Source organism: Geotrypetes seraphini, chromosome 19 (assembly GCF_902459505.1).
Source record: "Geotrypetes seraphini chromosome 19, aGeoSer1.1, whole genome shotgun sequence".
Classification (NCBI taxonomy): Eukaryota; Metazoa; Chordata; class Amphibia; order Gymnophiona; family Dermophiidae; genus Geotrypetes; species Geotrypetes seraphini.
This window is the reverse complement of record NC_047102.1, coordinates 39,255,241-39,261,240: the sequence shown is the minus strand read 5'-3', so window position 1 is coordinate 39,261,240 and position 6,000 is coordinate 39,255,241.

The following is a 6,000-nucleotide window of genomic DNA, read 5'->3' as shown; positions in this document are numbered from 1 at the left end:
GGGGATGTTAGAAAAAAGGAAACTCTGACAAAGACGACCAAAAATGAAGGAAAAAGGGGAAGAACTACAATATTTTGAAAAAAAGAGACCAAATAAGGGATTAGCAATAGGAAGGGGGATTTCATTAAAAATGTCAATAAGTATTTAGCCCTTATAAGGGCAGTTAAGTTTCAAAAGCAACTTGGAATAGAAATGTTTTCAGCTTTGTTTTAAAATGGGGCAGCAAATCTCCTTTATTTAACCGCCATGACTATCGAATAGAGTGGTCGATAGTCATGGCGGTTAAATAAAGGGGATTTGTCGTCTTGAAAAAAACGTAACAGTGAAACATGTTGACAAAATACTTCTCTCATAACTGACCATAGAAAGCTAAGTACAAATATTTCTATATTAAAAAAAAAACAACAAAACCATATTAAATATTTGTGAAGAAATTAGGATTTAAAAGAATTCAATTGAGTATATAACATTTGATCCAGTGACGAAGCGACATGCTAATCACTAGGTAGATGAAAAGTTTGAGCCTAGTGTTTTGTCTTTAAGGATCGGGGATCAAACAATCTCAGATTGGGTCTTTGGGGGTGGTGATTTAGGGCTCCTTTTACAAAGGAGCGTTAGTGGTTTAACGCACGTAATAGTGCGCGCTAGCCGCTACCGCCTCCTCTTGAGCAGGCAGTAGTTTTCCGGTTAGCGCGTTATGAAACGTCACGCGCGTTACACCCGCTAACGTGCCTTCGTAAAAGGAGCCCTTAGTATACACCATCTAAATAAAAGTGTAGTATTTTTTGGACCTTTTCTAACACGTTTTGTGCAAAAGTGATTTATTTAAACTCCTGTCCAGCACTTCTCAGAGTAAAGGAGCATAAATTAAATATTGATTTTTTGAAATGAGACAGTAAATAGCAGTGTGTATGTAAAGTATATATAAATATATGTATGTTTTGAACGTATGTTTCTTATGTTTGTACCCTCCCATAAATTTACCTCGGCAAATTAAAAAAAACAAAACAAAAACCTGTCTCTCACATGCACGATTTAGAGCCAGTGTCCAGTGTGCCAAAACGCCGAGGGGCTAAAAGCCGTGGCATTTCCATTTCAAATACATGAACTTTGCAATTCTGAAGTTTTTACGTGCATGAATTGTTCCTGAAACAGATTTTAACGAATGAACTGACACATGTGAAAGTGTATATTGACTCAATTGTTCTTATAAATAAAAATACATATGATGTAAGCAGAAATGTTCCAGCTGAAAAGTTATTTATCATTATGATTGTTCGATGTGCTTGCGTAAATCAATTTTGCTCGTGATTTATGCCTTCCGTGTGTCTCTGAGGGTTTGACGGATGCTGGGATATAACTATATTGTCAAAACAGGCTTTTAAATTTATTTCTTTCCCTTTTATTTCAATCAGAAAATGTAATGTTAAAGTAACTAAAGGACCAGGAGGTCTGTGGCTCTGTTTCTGTTTCTATTTTCCTCAGTTATTGGTTTGTTTGCTTTTTCTGACAGCCACGGCCTGACATACGTCAGCGCTCTTGGAATCTAAAGCAAACTTAGCAGGTTACACCTAGGTTGCTATTTTCAAAATTTGGAGCTGCACCTGAAGGGGGAAGGGGCAATTTTATAAAAGATTTCCCAAGCATAAAGCCAGTTTTATGTGTAGAAAGGGTCAGATTCTGCAAGCGGCGCCGGTTCCTGTTTTCATAGCATGCTTACTTCACACACACACACCTAAATGACTTGAGTGAGCACTCATTTAAAAAAAAAAAAAAATCTACCTCCATACATTCCCAGAATACATACGTTTGGCAATGCTCTGCCTTATTTATATGCTGTGCTTTTAAGAAGCCATTAGTAAATTGAAAACAAGCAAACTACCTCGTGGCATCTTCACTGGTTTCCTTTTGTAGTAATTTCACTGTATTATACTCTTTTCCATATTGGGAATATGACTTTTTCTTTTCTTTGTTTTTTTTTCCTTTTTGCAAATTTCACTTTTACAAACTGAAACAATACTCACTTGTTTAGCAAAGCATATTTAGACAAAGAGAAAAAAAAAATCCAATTAGGAAAACTTAGGCCTCCTTTTACGAAACTACGATAGCAGTTTCTAGCGAGGGGAGCCGCGCTGAATGGCCTGCACTACTCCCGACGCTCACCGAGTTCCTATGAGCATCGGGAGCAGCGTGGGCCATTCAGCGCAGCTCCCTGCGCTAGAAACTGCTATTGCAGTTTTGTAAAAGAGGGGGTAAGAGTGTTTATCAGTCCACAATAGAGGAGGGGAGATTCAAGACCGGAAAATGAGACTAGAAGCCAGGCCGTTCTTAGGAAAATCATATAATCTATTGCAATTTCAGAGAGACAAAACTAATTCAATGCAAGCTATCCATCATCACTAACTGAGACAGGGTGTTCAGTCCTCTTTGCGTCTAAAAAAACGATTTTAACCTGATCAGGGTAAAAAAAATAAAATAAAAGAAAACATACTTATTTTATTCCTTCAAATTTTGAATGTAATTCTTCTTTTAGTTTGGATGTAATCCACCTTGAACCGCATGGTAATGGCGGAATAGAAATCACTAATATAATGTAATGTTATACTGTACAGCAGGGGTAGGGAACTCCGGTCCTCGAGAGCCGTATTCCAGTTGGGTTTTCAGGATTTCCGCAATGAATATGCATGAGATCTATTTGCATGCACTGCTTTCAATGCATATTCATTGGGGAAATCCTGAAAACCCGACTGGAATACGGCTCTCGAGGACCGGAGTTCCCTACCCCTGCTGTACAGCATTTAGAAGGAAATTGAAGCATAAAGGCTTCCTTTTACAAAACCGCGTTAGGCTTTCTTTTATTGCCGGTCGTGGCAGTATTAGCACCTACGCTCATAGAATTCCTCTGCAGCTGCTAATAAAAGAGCCTAATGTGGCTTCATAAAATGGGAGAGGAGGAGGGGAATTTAGCACCAAGTAACAAAATGTGCTGTTTCATTGCTAGAAATTGCTTTCTCTGATCTTACGTTAGTCGAATCAAGAAAAATCCTAATTTACTGTCCCATGAAAAGCATATGTCGGTGATGAAAATAAAGTCTCAAAATATGTTCACGGTCCTGAGGGGGGGTGGAGGAAGGTTGCTAACAAAGTCTCACATTTCACTATATCATTATTAGAGCTCTCGAGAAATACTGTAAGATTCAAACTATCTTGTGAGATATTCTCTTACATTCACCGACTGGGACTTAGCCACCTCTGATGCTAATTTAGACTTAGGAGAGATATAACAAACCTTAGAAATTGGTGGAAAAGCATCTTGAGGTATACCTAAAACATCTTCAAAGAAAAGGTTCCTTAGTTTGGTAGGAGATAAAAATAGGATGTTTGGGAAAATTCAAAAAGCGAAGATAAAAAAAAAAAAAAAAATGCAAAGAATTGTCCAGATTCTCCAAATGCTTATTAGATCACAATTTTATTCTTTTTCAAGATAGTTTATTGTTGCTTCTGTACTTCGACGGACTCAGCTTCCACCTTCTGAACATGAGATTGCAGTTTAGGTTAAAAAAAAAAAAATATATATATATATATTTTTTTTTTAACCACTGTGGTACCAAAAGTCATCACGACTTTAGTTAATGAAGTAACAACTAAGTCCAGAGAGGACAAAACATCCCACACAGAGGCTAGGGAGATCTAGGGCCAAGGGGGTTACCGTCTTTAAAGATTCCAACTGTGCTTCTAAAAGAAGGCCAAGGTCTACCTGAGGGTAAAGAAGCCTAGCCCAGATCATCCAGTCCTACATATCTGTTCTTGAAGTATTTAGGTAACTGACCTATACAATCTTAGTCCACAACTACTGATCCCCAGAACTGTTAATCACTAACCCTTAACTTTGTTAAATCTACTCAATCCGTAACATCTTTTAATCATTGTAAACCGCATACAACTTCACGGTCCTGCGGTATATAAACTGTTATTATTATTATTATTTCCCCGCAAAGTTGAACCAGGAACATCCTCTCGTCGAGAGCTTTCCCCTACAATTGTCTCATTGGTATACGATGAGGCTCATTGAAGTCCAGTTGGGGGTTTTCTAATGCTGGCAGGAGGGGGTGCTTTCTGCTGCTTTGGGCTCAGCATGACCTCGGCATCACCCATTGCTGCCGATTCAAGCAGCTGTGCAGGAGGGACTAGCATTGCAGATTGGTGATAGCCTCTGCGATGGACATTTGGTGGTAAGGAAGATTCACTTAAGGCTTGGAAGCAAAAGTCTTTTGTTTCCCTTTTTGCTTCCTGTCCATTTCCAACAAATGGGAAGGTTCAGAGCTGCTCTCTCCCATGTCTCCCGTTAGGCAGCCATCTTGGGTATGGGAATATATTTTCAAGAGCGATTCATTTCACCCTCCATTGCACTTCGCTTACCCCAGGTCCAGAATAAGGCCCGCATATAATATGCAAACTACTTTGATTACATCCACAGAAAGCCAGTATATCAATCCCATCGCTATCCCATTTCCCTTTCAATGTCATTGAAGTAAGGAAATAACTTCTTCTCAAATACCTATGGCTGACCAAGGGCCAATGGCAAAAAATCTGGTTCTCTTTTGAAACAGGAGGGTCTTGTTACTCCACCAAAAAATGCACCCAAACTCATTAATTGTTTTCTAAATATACACAATAAAATATCAAGGTGATGCCAATAGCTGCCTCTTCCTTCCAGTCCAGGTGAAATTATGACGCCACCAGGGACAAAAGTATCGGCATGCAATCAATGTAAACTGCTTTGGAGCCTTTTACAAATTATTGTAATGTGTAACAAATTATTATATTGAGTAAATGTTTTCCCTTTAATTGTGTATATTCATGGATAGGGGAGGGGTGATTTTTGATCTTTATATAATAATAAGGAATGTCTAGAAGGATTTTATTATAGGCTTTTATGTAATTTTAAAAATTGTTATGGAATGGGGGGAGGGGGAAATAAGTTTTATGATGGATTATTTAAGAATATTAAGTGTTATATTTAAGTTAAATTTTATGATTTGATGTCACACTTATAAGATTTAAAAATGAAAAAAGATTTATGAAAAAAAAAAAAAGGCGATATATCAAATTCATGACCCTTGACCCTTGCAATGGGGAGAAGGCAGCAGGTTCCACAAAGTTCCAGGTCAAGTGAGCTGGCAGAAAATCACCACTGCCTAGAGCCATGACTCAGAGGGCCCATTAACAGTACCAGTATAAGCCGACTCACATTTATTGGCCATTTGAATTTTGTAGGAAGGTACAACAAATGAGGCCCTGGAGGGCTTATTTCCAAGCTCAACTCCTGCCCAGCAGATACAGGGAATTTTCTACCAAAAATTAGGTACTGATGAAAAATTCAAAAGAAAGACACAGCTCGGCCACCTTTGGTGTTTTTGCAGAATGTGTTTTTTGATCATTTTACTCTAAAATAGGAATCTAATAATATCTAGCATCTTCTGCCTGAAAGCTTGCAGGATGAAAGTGTTTCAAAATTACTTTGCAGCAGATCGGCACATAAGACTGTTGATTGCATTAGCTTTTCCCATAAGGGCTTGGACATGTATGCATTCCTCTCTACTGCAATCTAAGGCTAAGACAGAGGAAGAGAAACTGAACTCAGCTGGAGTGTTCTGTACTCAGCCTGAATAATGGAACACCTTGACTGAAAATGCCAAATGTCCTTGTATAATCAGAAAATAAGCCAGTTGCTGATGGGGTCCTTTCAGTGCATCTGCTGAGAAGAAAAGAAAGCGAATACAGTATTATTTTCGCCACTTAACATGTTCCTGCTCAGCCTTGGATTAAAAATAAGGAGCGCCACAGCTTTCCCCCCTAGTTATCATGCTCTTAACTCTTTCACTGCCATCTACCACACTCTTCAAATCTCACACTTAACTTTGGGTACCAGACTTAGGGCTAGATTCACTAAGCAAACCGATCGTGTACCGATCGGTTTGTGAGCCCTTTTCGACCCAA